The sequence below is a fragment of the Malus sylvestris genome, chromosome 11 (assembly GCF_916048215.2).
Source record: "Malus sylvestris chromosome 11, drMalSylv7.2, whole genome shotgun sequence".
Classification (NCBI taxonomy): domain Eukaryota; kingdom Viridiplantae; phylum Streptophyta; class Magnoliopsida; order Rosales; family Rosaceae; genus Malus; species Malus sylvestris.
Window position 1 is genome coordinate 41,166,554 of NC_062270.1, and position 19,361 is coordinate 41,185,914.

The 19,361-nt window shown below is 39.7% G+C and overlaps 1 pseudogene; it reads right to left on the reverse strand.

Moving 5' to 3' along the window:
• Nucleotides 1-2,053: 2,053 nt before the first annotated feature.
• LOC126590513 (uncharacterized) lies at nt 2,054-3,849 on the reverse strand (annotated as a pseudogene).
• Nucleotides 3,850-19,361: the final 15,512 nt, after the last annotated feature.

Sequence of the window (19,361 nt, forward strand, 5' to 3'; positions counted from 1 at the left end):
AGCCCAACCGCATCTGAGAGATCGGAAGGAAAGGGAACTAGTGAAGAACTACAAGCTACTATGATCCAAGTACTAAAAAGCATGGAAAGAATCTCCTTGGAAACCAAGGGAGAAGTGAGTAGGCTCTGTACATTAACAGGGAATCTACAGAGAATACTTGACCTAGAGTTTTCTACTCTAAAAGGGGCTCAGGAAAGTGGGATGAGCCAAGTCACCATGAGAAGTGAACCAATCATTCCCTTATTCCCACTATTAGAAGAAGAAAAGGATAAGGGAAAGAATAAAGTGGTTCCTGAAGGGAGTCAACCTGTGATAGAGCTAGTTCTGGAAAAAGAGCCTCCCAGCTTCCTATTATTATCATTTAATAATATGAGGCAGAGCGAGCAAGAGAGAACGAAGTATGGAATGCCTGTAATGATAGAGGAGATTAGCAAAAAGGAGGGCACCACTACTTCAGATAAACCTCCACCTTATAGGCCACCCCCGTTGGCTAGTAAGGGAGTGGGAACTAACTGGAGGAAGCCCGAACCAAGGAGAGAAGTAGGTACGGGCAACGACCGGAGCCCAAAGATTGACACTGCTCTCATCGGTCATGATGATAATTCAGCTATTCAGCAGTTGAAGGAAGAATTGGCTGAGCTAAGGACAGTAGCTCAAAATGCTCAACCGCGGGCTCGCCCAGTGTTCAGGGTCACTTACCAAAAGCCTTATCCTGAATATATTGACGAGCTCAATCCATTCCCTCTCAACTTCAAGATGCTTGCATTCCCAACGTTCATAGGTGAAGACAGTAGCGTGTCCTCCAGAGACCACATTTTCAAATTCTCCAATCATTGTGTGGCATATGAGGGCAACCCAAATTATAAATTGAGGTTGTTTGGGAATTCATTGGCGGGTTTAGCATCTCAGTGGTACTCTCTATTACCCCCTAACTCTATTGCCAACTGGGGGCAAATGAAGATGGCTTTCCACGAACAGTTTTAAAGAATAGAGCCAGAATTGACTATCAATGACCTTGTTGAAGTCAAACAATACGATCATGAGTCTACTGAGGACTTCATGATGAGGTTCAGGAAAACAAGGATGAGATGCCAATTCCCCGTCAACCAAGCGCAGCTCATATCAATTGCTCAAAGGGCTATAAAATTACCTTTGAGGAAGAGGTTTTATGATACACAATTCAACGAGCTGCAAGAATTGGTAATTGCTGCCACTCAGTATGAGAGGCTGTTGCAAGAAGAGCAACAAGTGAAACACACTTCCAAGGTCCTTCCTTTCTACAAAAACAAAGCTGCAATTCATCGTGTGGAAGTGGGAGAAACCAGGCCAGAGCATGAGGATGGCCATGATGAAGAAAACATAGATGTATGTGCCGCTGAAATGACCACACCTTTCAAACCACTGACGGTAAAGGGGCTAGTCCAACCTGTCAAAGATCAGAAGGTCGTAATGAACGATAGTGGTTTTGTCCCCATAAAACCACCCAAGTACCAGAGTTATTCGTTCGATCTGGCCAAGGCACCTGAGATTTATGAAGAACTGGTACGGGCAAGAGTAATTTTGCCCGACAATACCAAAAAGATGCCCAAACCAGAAGAACTCAGGGGGAAAAAGTATTGTAAGGTGCACTATACCTTTAACCGTTCCATAGTTAATTGTGTCCAGTTTAGAGATTGGATACAAGATCTTATAGTGAAGGGAAAACTGTTACTTGACTCGCCCCAAGCCAGTATGATGGTGGATACTAACCCTTTCCCTGAGGCTCCTATCAATATGATCAACCTCATTTTAGAAGAGCCAGGGTCACCATTTGGTACTGCAGAGAAAGAAAAGGTCCCAGGTTGTCCCAACACCCCTGCATGAATAAAAGTGCCATGAAGGGGACCAAGATCAGGTCCTAAGATTGGTGCTATTGAGGGAAGTAGAAGAAAGAAGAAAGTAAACAAGGGGGCAAATAGTTGCCCGAAGTCAATTCAAACAGTACCGAAAGCAGAGCAGGAAGCAAATCACATGTTCATTCCAATAAAAAAAAAGGAGGGAGTTACAAATCATTCTATTCTAAAAAATTTACATCTTCACACAGGGTGATTATTCGAGAATGATATGTTTGCATAATGGCAAATATCCTACTGGGTTCGACCAAAACAGTATGGCTATTTACAAGTTGGGACCTAGTATGCTCTAACTCCGAGTTTGACTTCTCTACTCCCTCAATTTGGTTTTCGAGGGTATCTAGAAGAGTTGCTTGTTCAGCTTTAAGAGCAACCAGTTGTTCCTCCAGCTTTTGGATTTCAGAAGTAACAACTTTAACCCTTTCTTTTGTCCGCAAGCTTTCATCCATCAACCGATCAACTTGAGCGGAGATGCTTGACACTTTCTCCATAAAGCATCTTGCCCGATTAGCTTGTCTATCAGCTCTCTGGTATTGCTCCCTAAGAGCCCTTAAATTCTCAAAGAAAGAGAGAAAGGAATCGTGCTGAGGTTTTGATAGCCGACCAGTTTTGAAAGACTCAATTGTGACCTTTTCTAAATCATAAAGAGACTTGAGGCTGAATAATGTAGTGAAGTCCTTCCTCGCCCATTCTTGGAAGACTTGTTGTTGCTCTGAAGAACTGGAGGTCGCTGAAGTATGTCTTGAGGATCTCAACCTCGTCTCAAGCCGCCCAAGTGCTTCAAAAAGTTTGGGCAACTTAGCAGGGTTTGGGGATGGAAAAGGAGGAGGATCATGCACTGCAGCTCCCTCTAATGGAGCAATGCCAACTGGGGGGGGCAATTTCTGTCTGCCTGATCTTCTCAATTCCAGACGGGGAATCTCAGTACCTCCAGAAGATAAATGAGGACGGGAGCGTTTTGATTTACGGACCAAATGAGGGGGAGAAGTTTCTTTTGGAACTTGCTGCAAAAAGCCAAAAGACCAGGTCAAGACAATCTAAATACAGTTTGAGGCAAAAAAAGGCTTTGGAGAGAAGAAATGTACCTGACTCAGCCCTGGGGTTTCACCAGGAAGAGTACTAACTCCTTGTTGGGGGGAAGATTCTTTACCACCAGCAAGAGAGGAAAGAGCTGCACCTGAACCTGTACCAGTGCCCTAGAGATATCTAGAGACAGCAGTAATTGTTAGTAAATAAATCGTAAGAGGAAAACAAGACGAAAATATTCCTATACCTGAGTTTGGTCTTGAGGAGGAGAATGAGGTTCATCAATATCAACTGTCGGGCAAACAGATACCCGCGAGATTGCTACCTCTGAGGCTACAGGAATCTCAGGAACTATGGGTTCATTATCTGATACCACTAAGGGAGGAGATGGCTCATATACCGGAGAAGGCTGCAGAAAACATGAGCGGGAGTTAATTTGGAAGCAATATACAGGATTTCAATGTGGAAATAATGGCTCACCAAGTTACTGTCCTCATCCACGAAGTGCAACATAACTCCTGTAGATGGATCAAATTGAGAGGAAGGAGTTGCATCTAGAGCAGTAGAAGAAACCACAGACTTCAGAAGAGGGCCATGACTAGGCAAGGAGGCAGATGCCCCAGCCTAAATACAAATAGAAGAAGAGAAAAGATTCAGGCATTAGGTCTAGAAATTGGAGAGTTATCCAAGAGTTAGAAAGGAAGAAAAAGCACCTCTGAAGGGTTAACCTGGGAAGAAGAGAAACTTGTCTCTCGGGCAAGTTGTGGAGAGGCCTCGGGCGGAAAAAGCTTTTCTTTTCTTGCGTCCTGATTCAAAGTAATCAGATTTAAAAGTTCTGTGAAAGCAAGAAGAGGTCTAGCAAAAAATATATAAATCATACCTCGAGTTCTTTGAGGACGGTATTTTGCAGTTCTTCAACCTTTTTTAGCATAGCAGCTCTTAATGGTTCCTCCTTAGAAGCAATGATTGGTCTTTTGGATGCTTGAGGTCCTGTTTTTCGAGAAAAAAAACAAGAAACAGTTAGATAAAGGAGAAAGGTAGCAGTTTGATAAAGGAAAGCAGAAACTTACTGGAAGATTGTTGCTTCTTTTTGCCTGCCTCAGGGACTGGAGCAGATGGGGCTGATGACTTAGGAGAGGCAATAATTTTTACTCTCTTACTCTTTCTAGTAAGAGTTGGTCGTGTGGTTTTGGGTAGAAGTGTAGGATCAGGATCTGAAGCCTTAATCACAGCCGCTTTCTTTCGCTTGGGTGCTTTAATAATTGCCTCGGGTGTTTCTTCAGCTCCTGAATGCCCAAAGGATTCTGAAACATCCACACCTTCCCCAACTTCTCGTCTTTCAGCCTCTGCGGCCGCCCCATGGAGAACTGCAGCATCAGCTGAGTCATCTTCAGACTCAATGGCTTCTGATTCAACATCCATTGGGGCTGCATGGTCAAACAAAAGTAAGGATAGAAAGACTTTAGAAGGGAAACAAAATCAGGTTAAAAGAGAAGTACCTATCAGAAGTGACCGATTCTTCTCTTGGATCATCTCCTTCCAATTTTCAAGCTCGCCCGAGCTGGGGTATGACTTAAGAGAAAGTTGGTTGAAAAGGCGATCATGAGTCTCTTTCAAATCTCCTCTATACTTCTTGGTCCATTTGTCTTCCCACCAAGAAGAGAAGAGCGAAGTACATTCAAAATTGAAAACGATGGACTTTCGGGTCGCTTGACTCATTACGTCAAGACTGCGTTGAAGGAATATTTTAGGGAAAACATGTTCATTTAAGCAACATCAATAAGCATGCAATTAACAATTAAAGGCGGAATCATGCTAGCATGCACTTAAAAACAAAACATTAACCAAGAAATTCAAAGCCTAGTAGATTGGTGAACCAAAACTCAACTCAAAACAAAGTGAGTTGAAATTGTACCTTTGTAGATTCCTCTTTGCATAAGCAAAGGCTAATCACCCAAAGAGAGGGCCTTCATTCATTGCATAATAAATCTATGGATTTGGATGGAAGAATAGGTTTCTCCAAGTTCCCAAAATAGGGAACCTCTAAGTCTCTTCACCAAGGAGAGATTAGAGAAGAAATGAGTGACCTTGGAGTAGTGGGATTGCAAGATGCACCCCTAAGGTGGCCGGCCTCTTTAGAGAGAAATGGAGAGACATGTTCTCTCCAATTTTCTCCAAAACAAACCCTAATGAATTTTAGGCTATAAAGTCATATTTATACCTTTATTCATTTGAGTGGCAAACTTGTAAATAAGTCCAAGTTCACTACCCTTAGCATCATGGCCGGCCCTAGGGTATTTTTGGGCTAATTAGGCCTTTGTGAATCATTATTCATTAAATTGTTATACAACTTAAGTCAATGGGCTTGACGTTCGAAGCCCATTGGGCCTTAATGTCCAAAACTATCCCGAGGTCTTTAACGAACTTATTCGTTTGATTAATTAACATATTAATTAATCCTTGCCATAAATAAATGATTAAACCATTTAATCATTCTTACTCATCTCCATTGTTTCTTCAATCTCCACCTTACACGGTGTGCGATCCATTAGGTTCCTTTTAGCGAGGCAGTGGGTGATTAAAACCATTTTATATCGATTGTGAATTGAAACTTACTTTCAATTCTCCCTTTAGTGATTACACACGTTTAGGGCTTCCACAAACCATGAGTGACACCTTGCAGCATATCATGGTTACCCAAGCTAATCAGAAGAGGTAGAGAAAACCTATTCAGTTTGGGATTACAAATGCAATACGGTCTTTCTCTAATACAATACTCTTGACCACATTGTTTGGTTTGATAGTTTATTTATTCATGTCTACTATCCAATGTGATTCGTGTGCTTATATGATTACCTTGAATGTGATTTAGAACGACTTTTCTAAATCTCATTCATACTCTAGCCAGAGATTCTAAATCATATCATAGAGTATTCTCCCTCAAACAGTTTGAAGGTTAGAGATCCCTTGTTGCGCATTCACTTGCCTCCATGGCTAAGTGGCTTAACCCCAACGATGCCGTGGACACCCCGATGGGGTGACTTTGACATAATCAAAGATCAAGGACTTAACCACAAGACAACTGTGATGCCTCAGGTCAAAGAACTAATTTGCATTATCCCAAACATGAGTTCTCATGTGACATGAGTATGAGAACTCTTCGTTGATCACGTTCAGTGAACTCATTCTCTACTGAGCACCTATGTACTTGTCTTGATGTCACACACACCAATGACTCGAGACTAGTCACTCTCCCTGAGAGAAGACATAGCACGTACCGATCTTGACGGACTGTCAATGCCCAATTGGCAATCCTATGATCAGGAACATTTAGGATGTGTCTACGAAAGAATGGTCTCATGAATCTAACTTCATTAGATTACATTCTTCCAATCACATATTCCTTGGACTTTATCGTTTAAGCATATAACATTTATATGAGACGGCTCAAACAATAATCTTTGCCCTTTATAGTTAAACTAGATTAGTTTAACATGCGAAATGTCCGTAAAGTATCATCATATGATTGGTTTTAGGGCACATTTCCAACAATCTCCCACTTGCACTAGAGCCAATCAGCTTGGTCATCAGTGATGATACCTCTTATGTAGTCATTTCATAAATGGCTGAATAGTAGGCCTAGGCAATGGATATCTATATGTTATCCATAGAAGCAACCTTGAGAATAACGACGTCACCATTATACATGATTCTCAATCATGTGGTTCAGTCTCTCATTTGAGTTCGGACCTTGATGAGACCTTGATTCCCTGGCTTGAGCTATCGCCCCATTAGTGTCATAGTGTCAGTACACTAGATACACTTTCTGGTTGGAATCGAATAGAGAGTTCATAAATGAACTTTCCCATCCAAACAACATTGTTGTAAACTTCTATATGGCAATATATTTTGCATTCATAATGGAACACACTACAGTCATTACTTTAATGTTTCCATCCAAAAATCTCTTTAGTCATAATAAAGAGATATCCGTTTATCTCTTCATTCATAATGAAGAAACATCCAATGATGGATTAGATTCATAATCTAATACATTTACGCTTCCATTACGTTACTCTAATTCTTCCTCATTCTTTGAGGAATCTATCCTTTAGTATTTCTTAAATACTTAAGGACTCACTTGACAGTTGCCATGGTTCTGATCCTGGGCTTGCACTGATATCGTCTTGTACCGTTCTAGGTACAACTCATATCAATGTTTTTCATACAATATGAAATACATAAATCACCTTTATACGTATGCATAAAGGATTTTATTTACGCATTATTTCTTTGGGAGTCAAATGGTACGTTCCCTTTGAGAAAAGCAACTTCCTAGTCTCACTGGAGTTGTCTTTCTGATTAAAGTTTATCATCATATGAGAAACTTCCTAGCATCTTTTGTCTATTATTAGGGATTGATATAATCAATTTATATCTTGAAATCTATCAATATAGATTTCCATCCCATGTATTTAGACTATGTCTCCCATATATATTCTATCGTTATAGAATGTTTAAAGTCATAACTTTAACGAAGAAGTATTCTTATCATTTCCAAAATTAATATATCATATATATATTCATATATATCACATATATATTTATATATATATATATACAAATTTAGGAATATGATTAACTCCCACTAATCTTTTGTAAACCTAGTATACAAAAGATTCATTTACATCTTTATGAGAAAGCAAACGATTTGACCTTTCTCTCATAAGACGCTTATAGCTCCCACTAGCTTGCTAAGATCCATGATGGATGGATCTCTACAACTTACATGTCTTGTGATTCATAGTTTTAGACATATATTATCAAGACTATCTTAATAATGGTTTCGGAAACCTATATTATGTCCAAACATTGAATCACCATTTAGTTGTAGCTAGCAATCTTCGAATTAATTGAAACTAAGACTACGTCAAAAATGGTTCCTTCAAAGTCAACCATTCTCTTTGATTGTAGTCACCTTAAGCTACCAATTAGCTTATGAAGGTTTCATTATTTCGGGTCAAATGGTACTTTACCATTCCCATGAGTATATATCGTATATGTACTCAATGTAGTCATAAGGATTTTCATTCTTATTTCTTTCGAATTAAGTGGTGCAACTCTATGACATAGTCATAAAGTTCAAACCATTCAACTGAGACGGTTTATAAATCCTTCTCGACTACCTTGGAGCTTTTGGTATAGGAGCTAGGTTGTTATATTTGTTGATTACTTTCTTGTCTCTCAAAGAACCCATTCTTTGAGTTCTATCTCTCGTTCATTTGCTCTTAGGCAAATCACATTGTAGGATTACAATGAACTACCCAACAAAACAACATTTGTTAGTTGGTTTATAGAAGCGATATCCAAAAGTTAATTTAAGGATATCCTACAAGATTGTTATCAAACAAATATTGCTTATAAGCACACAACCCCAAATCTTAACATGCTTAAGATTTGTCTTTCTTTCCAACTACATCTTATGGAGTCATGAAAAATTTGGAAGATCTTCTAATTGACAATCATATTGTCTTAGAAGTATATATCCTATATATGGGTAATAGATAACATCTAACGAACTAAATCTCATTCGAGTTCGTTCTTCTCCTAATGGAGAAATACATTATCTTATGATGCTTATTTCCTTAATATCTTTCAAGGAAACTGTTCTAAAGTGTTACCTTATCTTGGATCAAATCTAAGGAGGTAAATACTTTAGACGTCTTACTCATCAACTTACATTACTTGAATTCTTTGAAACCTTTTGCGAAGTATTCGGACTTATGTTTATTTAAAATAAACTATAGTCCAACCGAGGGTGATCTTCAGTGAATGTCATCCAACATGAGTAGTATTATGTTTGTGGACAAGTGCCACTAACATCTAAGTGAATTAACCTCAACAACTTTGTGATTCTTTCTTCTTTCCAAAAGAATAAAGATTCGAACATTTCGCCTCTATACAATTTTAACAAGAAGGTATTGGATCCGGATCTAACAATCCAAAGCATCCATTTATTACCAACTCGTAATTTATGTTTTTAGAGGAATCACAACTTAGTTGGGATTAGTCACTACCTTGCAACCTTTTGGGTTTTAAGCATCATTATGTTCTAAACAGTTAACACCACCATATTATCTCTACTATAGAGACAATCAATTAGATTACCATAATCCAATCATTGATTAATAAAGAACAATGTTTTGTCAAACAAAACATTTATCCATTTCACATAGTGACGAAATTTAGTTCCTTAAAATTGGAATATAAAGACAATCTATGTTTTTCCAATTTCTTTGGTAGTTCATATGAGGAAGTAAGTACCATCTGCTTTCGCAGAGATCTATATTTGATTCATTTTCCGAATGTGAAGCACCTTTTCCTTCTCTCATATATCTTCTACTTCTTATTAGTCACACTTTTACAACGATTGTAAAACATAGTTACTAATACGGAATCAAGCATTCAAGTAGAAGAACCAACTGTTTTGAACTTTTCAAGAACAATTTACAACACCTTCGAAAGGTGTGTTCTTGACATTTGCAAGACATTTCTTGCAAATACCCCTTCCAATGTCCATCCTTTCATAAAGAAAGTTTGTTCCCTTGGAGTTAATTTTATCTTCTTCATTTGACTTCTCCTTTGACTACAATAGTCATGGTCCCTAAACTCCCACCATCTCTCTTGAAACTTATTTCAATTGTGTTATACACATCAAACATTTTGGAGAGCATGTGGTTATTGTTCACTACATAGTTTACAATAAACTTAGTGAACCATTAGGATAGGGGCACTTAGGTGAAGTCCTTGCCTAGTTTCCGTCTCATTAAGTGGTTTATCACTTCAACACTTAATGATTCAAAATCATTATAAGTCCATGTTAATGGACTATTTTTGTCAACCAACCATTATGTTCTAAACATAATTACAAACCTTTAAGAGTTGTACAAGGCAACTCTCATTTCTTCATACAACAATTTGTAAGTGAAGAAACATGGCACATAAAGTGTCCATGCCTTTGTGCTTTCTTCTCAAGTTCTTTGTTCATTTAACAAAGAAACAAGCACTAGTGTTTGCATTGACTAAGGGTTGTTCAAAGCAACTATTATTTCTTCATACAACGATTTGTAAGTGAAGAACTAATAACACTTAAAGTGTCCTTGTCATTATGCTAATCTTCGTAAGTTCCTTTGTTCATTTAACAAAGGATTAAGCATTGGTTGTTTGTGTTGTCCTCTTCATGATAGACCTTTCTAACATGTTCTTCCAATGATACATTATCATTAGGAAGATTGTGAGGATGAGACTATTTAGGTACATATACAATCCATTTAAGACAATCTTTGGGATTGTGTTACCAAGTCCGGAAGAGCCCGCCCCAAAATTCTCCTTTACAAAAGGAATGAATCCTTTGAAGGAGGTCCCATAACTCTTGAAAGTTGCAGAGTTATAGTTCAAAGAAAGGAAGGTAGTAGATGAACTTGAGCTTCCAGTGGTAGGGGACGGAACCCATTCTTGAGTGACGTCCACTATCCTGCCCGAGGGCCTTAACCCGAAAACTTGGGCCATGTCAAGAATGGTTGGAGACATAGGGCCCATGCGGAAGTCGAAAGTATTCGTGCCCGAATTCCAGAAAAGGAGGGCAGAAACAAGCAATTCGGGCTTGGGAGTGATGGAAATCTTCGAGAGCATGATTAATTCGTAAATACCATTATCCATCCATCTCTTCTTAAAAGTGGGCTCTAATTCATCAATCCACTGAGCCCAGGCAAGGTCGTTCATCAGAGGAAAGCCTTGTCGGTATGATGACCATTTGGATGAAGAGATGCTCGACCTAGCCGAATAGGGATTTGGGGAAAACCAATTATCCCTGGGCATGTTTCTTTCTACCACTGAAGGGACTCGAGAGATCTAGGCGGGACCCAATGATTGTGCCCCATGCACCTCAAAGAAGAGCTCGGAATGCAAACCTGCCCGAAGGCGATGCAGCCTGTTGAGTAGACGACGCAGAGTGGCGATTCCTTCGCCAGATTCATAGGAGGGTTGGGTTTGGCTAGATTTCGAAGCCATTTGATGAAGTTCGAGAAGGGGATACCAAAGAAGATGACGAGGGTGAAACCTTAGAGAGGGATTTCTTGCTGTAAACATAAGGGATTTGAGAGTTCAAACGCAAGGGATTCGTGGGTTTTAATAAAGGAGCTTTTTCAATTAATATTGGCGCCTGGAATTCCAGGCTAAATATCGATTAAAGGGGGCATTGTTTGGATCAAAACTTGAACTTTGGGCTCAAGAAAGGAGCTGGCCCAAAGGGATGCCTAGAGGAGAGCCCGACCTAAGCCCAGCCAAAGCCCAGAAAGTAGGAAAGGGCCTTTTCTGATTTGATGCAGCTCATGAAGACCACTTGCTTACCTACCCAAAGGCCAAGTGGTATAGACTGACCAGCTACACAGCCCATAAAGTACTTTATGGTGGCAGTACATGTAAAATAGCTGATGAGTCATCACCCTTCAAACCGCATTTGGGCAAGGTTGCTGCTACAGGAGACCAAGCCGAGTTGTCTATATATAAGAAGAAAGAGAAACCAGGAATAAGGACACTCAAACAAACAAACAAATGCAAGCACAAACTCTGCTCAAAGCCAGATTTGCCTTCAGAACGAAGCTGTAGTCAGCTCAAGCCTTCATCCCTCTCGGGACAAGCCTTCACTCAAACCCTTGTAATAGCTCTGCTACCCTATTCAACCTTGCTGTAGTACCGATTTCTCTTTGTAAAACTCCTTTCCTTATCTCTCCCTAAAAACTCTCAGACCCTTGATAAGCCACAAAGATATGAACCTGCAAGACGACCAGGCTTGCCCGACAAGGTTAAACCTTGCCCGACCTTCTTTGTGTTTTTGTCTTTTCATTCATTAGCCTAGCAATATGTTGTATACTTCCAGTTATATTCAAGTTATTTCTAGCAAGATGACTATTAAAAGGCTTTCTTAGTACTCGGATCCGATTTGAATATATAGTCATTGTTCAAACCAGATCTAAGTTCTAAGCCCTCGGGCATGTAAATTTGATCAGTTAAAAGTCCTTGGCCTCAAGGCATAAAAAAGAACCTTATGTGGACTTAACCCATCCACGACAATCCTTGATAAACGAGAAGTCCGAAGTTACTTGGGGCGCAAGTAATCGACCTACCTCTTAGTCTTATGTCTATTATATTATGATTATCATAGAACGCGTAAGCATGGAATGGATTCTGATGGGAAGCCTCAAGGCCTACACCTAAGGCCCCACGAAGGCATCTATTTGGATTCATTCCGTTATGCGGTCTAGAACGTTTAAGTATAAGAACGAACTCTAATGGGAAGCCTCAAGGCCTACATCTAAGACCCTACAAAGGCACCTATTTGGGTTCATTCTACCTCTCGGACTCGGGTAATCAGAAGTATAAAAGTTATAAAGACTCCTGCACTTACGAGCACAAATATGATGTGTTCGAGCACTGGTTTAGTTATTGATATAAAGCCTCAAGGCCTATACCTAAGGCCCTACAAAGGCACCTATCATAACTAACACGGTTTCTCGGGTATATACATATATACAACTAAAACTCGACATCCATTTCACATCTGCCATGCTGAAGATGGCAGTGGCACGCCTGAGTACTTAAAAGTTAACCTTGATTGTGAGCCTCAAGGCCTACACCTAAGGCCCCACAAAGGCACCTCTCAAAGTTAACTCTGTCCTTCTCTTTCAGCCTTGCCCGACAAGACTTGCCCGACGAGACTTGCCCGATGAAGCCCGACAGAAAATCAGAAGCCCGACAGCAGCCCTCAACCGGTGCCAACCTCCTGGGGAGCTGTGCGCTCGTCGGCCAGGAAAACGTCCCCAACGGAAATTCCTGACGCGAACACTACCCTTCACCATTCAATTCATCGTCCGTCTTGTGTTTGGCTATTGGTTATTGTGAACACTGCTACGAAATTCAGAGGGAGAGAAGGCAATTGTTGAGAGTGAACTCCAAATCAGAGAATTAAGAGATTTTTCATGTGCTTATAAGAAGTTAACTATGTTAGAATCCAAAGACTATGATCTCTGTTTCAACAAAACCGAAAAGAAGTGAAAGATGAAGAGATTCTAAAATCACAGAAAAATTGCAGAGAGAGAGTTCAAGCTGAGCCAATGTTTTTCTTTATATTTCATTCATACTCAGCACACAAGGCATGTGCAAGAGATAACACTTTTAAGAGGAAAGAGACACTCTCTATTACAATTCAATCTCAACCATTCATGTAATCTACCCTATGAGATAGTTACAAGAAACAAAACACATCATTAAAACTGAGATTACATCTCAGCTGTCCAATTGGAATGTAATCCAATGGCTCACAGTAAATATATATTTAACTAGCACAAACACTTATATTCCAACACTCCCTTCTAAATGTTGTGCTAAAATTATTCCAAGCTTCTTTGTCAAATATTCAAACCGATCTCTGGCCAATGCTTTGGTAAAGGTATCTGCAACCTGCTCCTCAGTCTTGCAATACAGTAAGTCGATCTCTCCAGTTTGTAATGCATCTCGAATGAAATGAAATCTCCTGTTTATATGCCTTGTCTTATGATGATGCACAGGGTTCTTGGTTATAGCTATAGCAGATGTATTATCACATAGAAGAGTTGTAGGCTCAACCTGTTCTTCACCAAAATCTTAGAGAACAAATCTCAACCAGATTGCTTGTGCAGTGGCCTCTGCTGCACTAACATACTCAGCTTGTGCAGTGGATAGTGCTACACTATTTTGCTTGACTGATGCCTAAGAAAATACACCAGAGCCAAGATTAAATGCATAACCGGATGTACTTTTCATGTCATCCTCACTCCCTGACCAATCACTATCACAGTAGCCAATAAGCATTGTTTCTTTTCCTTTCTCATATGCTATACCATAGTCAAGTGTGCCTTGAATGTACCTAAGTACTCTCTTGGCAATTCCCATGTGTTTTCTGGTAGGACCATGCACAAATCTTGCTAACAAACTTGCTGCAAACATAATGTCCGGCCTTGTTGCAGTCAAATATAGCAGACTTCCAACTATCTGCCTATATAGATTCTCATCAGCTTGTTCACTACCATCCATCTTAGATAGCTTCTCATTCACTGCAAGAGGAGTAGCAACTGATTTACAATCTTTGAAGCCAAACTTATCCAACAATGTCTGTGCATACTTCTTCTGGTGCAAGAAGATATAAGAATCAGTTTGTATCACACCTAAACCCAAGAAATGATGCAGCAATCCAAGATCAGTCATTTCATATTACCTCATCATTGCAGTTTTGAACTCCATCATCAATTCTTGTGAACTCCCAGTGTAAATGATATCATCCACATATAGTGAAAAATGAGTATTCCACTTTTGGTAATCTTCACATATAAAGTTGCTTCACGAGGACTCTTTTGAAAACCAGCCTTAGTGAAGTAAGAGTTGATTTCTTCATACCAAGCTCTTGGAGCTTGCTTAAGACCATATAGAGCCTTCTTGAGTACGTAAACTCCATCCTCCTTGTTGTTAATCACAAAACCAGGAGGTTGATCAACATATACCTCTTAATGCAATACCCCACTTAGAAATGCTGACTTCACATCTAATTGAAATAGTCTCCACCCTTTCTGAGTAGCCAAAGCAACCAGTGTTCTTATTGTGTCAAGTCTAGCAACTGGTGCAAAGGTTTCATTAAAGTCTATTCCAGGCTTTTGAGAATAACCGTTTGCAACCAGTCTAACTTTGTTTTTCTGCACAGAGCCATCGAGATTCAACTTGGTTTTGTAAACCCATTTGACACCAATTACTGGCTTATCAGATGGCCTACTAATCAACTCCCAAGTATCATTCTTCTCAATCATTGCAATTTCATTCTCCATTGCTTTCTGCCATGATTCATCCTTGACAGCTTCTTCAAATGTCTCAGGTTCAATGATACATATTGCACCTTTCATATACTTTTGTGATGTTCTTATATTTGAGTGGAGTGTGATCATAATCCTGTGGACCTGTGCTTTCACTATGTCTTACAACACCATCTCCAACATGTATTTCTTCAACATTTTCTTGTATCACATTATCATCTTTTGAAATCTCAGTTTGAGTCAAATCAGATTCACCAGCCTTCTTTCCTTTCTCTGTAGGTATATCAGTAAGTGGAACTGAAATACAATACTCCTTCTATGCACTTCAATCCCAACTTACTTCTTCATTGAATACTACATCTCTAGAAATGACAACTTTTCCAAATTCGATGTTATACAACTTGTAGCCTTTCTCACAACTTCCATACCCCAGAAATACACATCTTGTGCTAGACAAATCAAACTTCTGTCTTTGTTGTCCTGGAACATGTGCATAACACAGAGAACCAAACACCTTCAAATGTTTAACTCCTGGCTTCCTTCCACTATAAGCTTCAAAAGGAGTTTTATTAACCAAGGCTTTGGTTGGACACCTGTTTAGAATATATACTGCAGTGTTAACTGCCTCAGCCCAAAATTCCAGTGGCATTTTCTTCTCAACCAACATACATTTAGCCATCTCCACAATGGTCCGGTTCTTCCTTTCAGCCACTCTATTCTGCTGTGGTGAATATGCCACAGTGAGCTGTCTTTCCATTCCCATTTCTTCACAAAACTTGTTGAATTCCAAAGATGTATACTCTCATCCTCTGTCACTTCTTAGTTTCTTCAACTTATATCCACCTTGAAGTTCAACAGTAGCCTTAAACTTCTTAAAGACACTGAACACCTCAGATTTATACCTCAGAAAGTAGACCCAACACATCCGAGTACAATCATCTATAAAGGTGAGAAAGTACTTATTTCCTGCCTTTGTTATAGTCTGTATTGGTCCACACACATCTGTGTGTATCAATTCCAGTGGAGTTGAAGCCCTATTTGTTAACTCTCTTGGAAAAGAATCTCTGCAATGTTTCCCAAGAATACACCCCTCACTCACTTCATTGATGTTTTTGATTTCCGGCAGTCCAAACACCATCTCTTTCTCCTGTAAAAGCTTCAAGCTGTTAAGATTAAAATGTCCCATTCTCCTATGCCAGATTAAGGTTGATTGACCCACACTTGCTCTTAAAGCAAACTGCAATCCTGTTTGAAGTTTCAAAGGAAAACTTCTATTTCCTTTCATTTGCACCTTAGCAATCAGAGTTGATAAAGAACAGTCATCATAAATTTCAACTTTATTATCTCCAAAAATCAGAAAATATCCATGCTCCATCATCTGTCCTACACTGAGTAAATTCTCTTTAAGACCAGAGACTAGCATTACTTCTTTGATATACCTCATTCCCATCTTAGTGTCAACCACCAAACTACCTTTTCCAACAACATCAACCAATTGTCCTGTCCCCATTTCTACTTTTGCAGTTATGCTTCTATCAACATCAACTAACACATCCTCTCTGCCAGTCATATGATTATTGCAGCCGCTATCCACATACCATACATCTTCCATGGGCTTTTTATCAATTGCATTATTAACATAGAACATGGTTGGAACCTGAGTTGCATAATTTAGCTGCTGAACATTTTTCTTATTGTTGCAGTCTCTTGCAATATGTCCTAATTTCCCACAACAGTGACACTTAGGTTTGCCTTTAAGAAAGCATTCTCCATAATGATACTTATCACAGTGCTTGCAAGGATTTCTACCACCTTCTGCAGCTACAATTTGCTTCCCCGATTGGTAAGCAAGCTTTTGATCCCACTTTTTAAACTTTGGTTTCCAATTCTTCTGATATCGATTTCCAGAAGGATTAACAGACTTGCAAATGCTTTCTCAGTCTTATTCTCACTATGTCTCTCCAATCTCCGTGCAAAACTTTTCAACGAGGCAACCACCTCTTGGACCTCAATCACATCTATATCCCTTGAGTGTTCAATTACAGAGCATATAGGATCATACACTGAGGGTAAACTAATCAACATTTTCTGCACAATTCTTTCTCTAGATAACTCTTCTCCATAACTTCTCATTTGATTTATCAGATCAAACAATTTTGTAAGATAAGCAGACAAAGACTTATCATCCCTCATTCTAGTGTATTCAAATTCTCTACGAAGACTTTGTAATTTGACACTTCTAACCTGTTTGTCACCATGGAATTCTTGCATCAAGATATCCCAAGCTCATTTAGAGGTTTCTTCGTGAGAGATCTGAGGGAAGATCTCATCGGAAACTGCTCCTTGAATCAGCCCCAATGCTTTGGCATCTTTCATGAGCTTCTCCGAGAGAGATGCAGCATCACTCGATCCCTCATTCTCCTTCGTCTTTTCAGCAGATTCATTAGCTCCCTTCGAATTTGAGCACTCTATCCCCTTTTCCACAAACTCCCATAATCCATGAGATTTGAATATAGTCTTTATCCTTATGCTCAAGAATTCATAATTCTCGCCATTGAAGATCGGCGCTCTCAGCTCACCACCTCCAGACCCTGCCATGTTAGACACAGATCTCGCAAGTAATCTCTTCAAATCGTTTCCTTCACAGATTCAATCGTCCAGTGCTAAACGACTGAACCTGGCTCTGAGGCCATGTTAGAATCCAAAGACTATGATCTCTGTTTCAACAAAACCGAAAAGAAGTGAAAGATGAAGAGATTCTAAAATCACAGAAAAATTACAGAGAGAGAGTTCAAGCTGAGCTAATGTTTTTCTTTATATTTCATTCATACTCAGCACACAAGGTATGTGCAAGAGATAACACTCTTAAGAGGAGAGAGACACTCTCTATTACAATTCAATCTCAACCATTCATGTAATCTACCCTATGAGATAGTTACAAGAAACAAAACATATCATTAAAACTGAGATTACATCTCAGCTGTCCAATTGGAATGTAATCCAATGGCTCACAGTAAATATATATTTAACTAGCACAAACACTTATATTCCAACAAACTATGCAACCTAGGCTTCCTTTAAAATATTCAGATAAAAATGTCAAAAACTGAGAACCGTGTCACTGATCGAAATATTCTGTTTCGTACGATATATGTATCTAGTGTTGTACTGTGCATGTGCTTATCACCATCATCAAGTGAAGGAAAGGAAAGTGCGAGGAAGCAGCTGACGTGACAAAGTACATAGGACATGAGGATTTGAAACACTAGTAGGATTATTTGTGATGTGAGCATTTGCCCCTGAGTCAAACAACCACTCCTGTATGGCAGGTGCTGTGGCAGAAGCACGAGGTGCAGTAGCAGCAAAAGCTTGCAGTCGCGGTGAAGGGATGCGTCCCTCATAAGACATGTTTAGGCGGTTGAAATAATGATCACAGAATGACCATGACGACTACAGATTTGACATTGAATCCTTCCAGTAGTGAAATTACCTTGGGAATGAGTTGTGCCGAGAGAATCCCATCATTTTGGCGAGAGTGGGACCCTTGGTGAGAGTGAAGGGAGTTGCGGTGTCTATTGGAAGATCCACGACCACTATTGAAATGACTACGACCTTGGAACCCAGTAGAGGATCCTCGTCCTCGAAAAGCTGTAGGTGCACGACCTCCATTGCGAATCGCTGTAAGAGCAGTGAGGCCACTGTCAGTACCAAATGCAGAATGCATTTTCTGCCATCTTTCATCGCCAATGAGTGGTGCTTCCAAAGCACTGTAGGTAATGGCCTCATCATGAGGTTGGGCGGAGGCAACTGTGCTTTCATAGGTAGGGCCTACGTTATTGAGAATAATGGCAACGATGTCGGAGTCTGAAATAGGAGCACTAGAGAGAGAGGGTATCCGCTAGACAATTAATTTTATCCAAAAATTCAGAAATGGAAGAATCACCTATGTGAGTATTCATCAACTCACTACGAAGCTGGAGAAGGCGACTGGTTGACTGAGAAGCATATCGATCACGTAGTGTTGTCCAAGCATAATGGGAGCTAGTTTTCCCAATTAAAGCAGCAAGTACGGTGGGGTGAACTGAAGAGTTGATCCAGGACGTAACAGTGGCATCCTGTTGTATCCAGGTGTCGAAGTCGGGGTCGACTTTGTCAGTGATGTTGTCATCCACATCTGTCAGGAATGCTGGAGGACACTTACTGGTTCCATCTATAAATGAAACAAGATTTCGACTGTGGAGGAGAGGTAGCATTTGAGCTTGCCAGAGTGGGTAGTTAGTACGATCAAGTTTGATCGTGAGAAAATTGGAGACATTTGGTAGGGGAATGGGAGAGGAAGATTGAGAAGCCATGGGAGAAGAATAAAAAAAATTATGTCGTTAGACTTTAGCTCTGAGATACCATTGTAAACACTGATTGCATAAGTTCAACTCAATTAATTATGAGTGAGGTATGAACTTCATTATATATAGATTACAAGATGAGGTTACAAGATAAACATATCATCTAATTACATTTGAAATTCAAAACTAAGTTACACATGAAC